The sequence below is a fragment of the Schistocerca nitens genome, chromosome 6, assembly GCF_023898315.1.
Source record: "Schistocerca nitens isolate TAMUIC-IGC-003100 chromosome 6, iqSchNite1.1, whole genome shotgun sequence".
In the NCBI taxonomy this organism is placed as follows: domain Eukaryota; kingdom Metazoa; phylum Arthropoda; class Insecta; order Orthoptera; family Acrididae; genus Schistocerca; species Schistocerca nitens.
Window position 1 is genome coordinate 627,993,937 of NC_064619.1, and position 2,048 is coordinate 627,995,984.

The following is a 2,048-nucleotide window of genomic DNA, read 5'->3' on the forward strand; positions in this document are numbered from 1 at the left end:
TTTTGTATCAATCTTCACATATTTAATTTCCACTTTAAGCAAACACAAGACTTGACTGTTCTTTTACTAAGCGAAATAACAACATAACTTTTGCAAAGTGAAACAAAGACTGCTCTGTGCGCAGTCACGCCAAAACAATTACAAGATAAATCAAAGATTATGACAGTCTCACAGAAATGAATACACACAAGAACCATATCACTGTAATATGTCGATACATCGGAGTACCTATACATTAATAAAACCAAATGTGAATATTGTCACAAAAATATGTCTGTTACTTCGCAGAAAAGTAGTTCGATATTACTGGTATCGAGAACTGGGGTTGGAGTGCCGTAATGGTCACGTAAATAAAGAACCATTAGAAGTTCAATGCTTGTTGGGTTTCGTCGGTCAATAAAGAGGCAGTTAATGCTGGTTGTGGATGATGCTGAATTTACCGTCCGTGATGCCCCACATGTGCTCGACTGGAGACAGATCTGGTGATAGAGAAGGACAAGGCAACATGTCGACACTCTGTAGAGTATATTGTTTTACAACAGCGCTATATGGGCGGGCGTTATCCCCTTGGAAAACGCCCTCTGGAATGCTGTTCATGAATGGCAGCACAAAGGGTCGAATCACCTAACTGGAGCACAAATTTGCCGTCAGGGTGCGTGGCGTAATCACGAGACTGCCCCTGCATTCAAACGAAATAGCATTCCAGACAATAACTCCAGGTGTAGGTTCAGTGTGTCCAGCACGCAGACAGGTTGGCTGCAGGACCTCGACTGGCCTCCTCCTAACCAACACACAGCCATCACTGGCACCTAGGCAGAACCAGCTTTCATCAGAAAGACCTCCATCCTGCCCTCCAATTAGCTCTCGTTTGACACAACCGAAGCTGCAAATGGCGGTGGTTTGGGGTCAGTGGACTGCACGCTACAGGCCGTCTGGCTCGGAGCTCTCCTTGAAGTAATAAATTTGTAACAGTCCGTTGTGTCACTGTGGTGCAGGCTGCTGCTCAGATTGCTGCTGGAGAAGCAGTACGATGCGACAGAGCCATACGCTGAACACGACGATCTTCCCTCTCGGCAGTACCACCTGGCATTCTGGAATCCGGTCGTTCTCCGACCGTACATTCACGTGAGCACCACTACCAGCAATGATGTACAGTGGCTACATTCCATCCAAGCCTTCCTGCAATATCCCAGAAGGAATATCCAGCTCGTCGTAGCCCTATTACACGACCTCGTTCAAACGCAGTGAGATGTTGATGATGGCGTCTTTGTCACCTTAAATGCATCCTTGACTAACATCAACTCACCACGTCCGATCTTAAAAGTAACGCTCACGACCGTTTCAATGTGTATCTAAAGCAGGAGAGCCTCTTTGAAGTTTGGAAAGTAGGAGACGAGGTACTGGTGGAATTAAAGGTGTGAGGCTCACAGCTGCAAGCGGCGCTGACTTCGGTCGCGGAGCTTGAGGCTGTTGCCAATGGGCACCACTGTGGGGAGTCGGACTTGCGTATCACGGGGATATCAACCTCGTCCCGTCTGTCCCCAGATCGGTCTGCCGCTGTGGTCGCCCCGGTTGCTGCCCGCAGTGGGGCTGAGCCCTCGCCTGTGGTTGATTGGGAGGTCGTTCCAAGGCGTTGCAGGCAGCGAAAGACGTCCCCGGAGGCTAAGCAGAAAGCCTCCCCGGTGCGTCTGACAAACAGGTTTCAGGCACTGTCTCTGGCTGAGCCAGATGCAGCTGCCTGCCCTGTTTCAGAGGATGATTCTCAGTCTTCAAGGTCCGGGCAATCACAGAGGGTGGGCTTATTGGTAGTTGGGAGCTCCAATGTTAGGCGCGTAATGGGGCCCCTTAGGGATATGGCGGCTAAGGAGGGGAAGAAATCCAGTGTGCACTCCGTGTGCATTCTGGGTGGAGTCATTCCTGATGTGGAAAGGGTCCTTCCGGATGCCATGAAGAGCACAGGGTGCAGCCAGCTGCAGGTGGTGGCACATGTCGGCACTAATGACTTGTGTCGCTTTGGATCTGAGGAAATTCTCACTGGATTCCAGCGG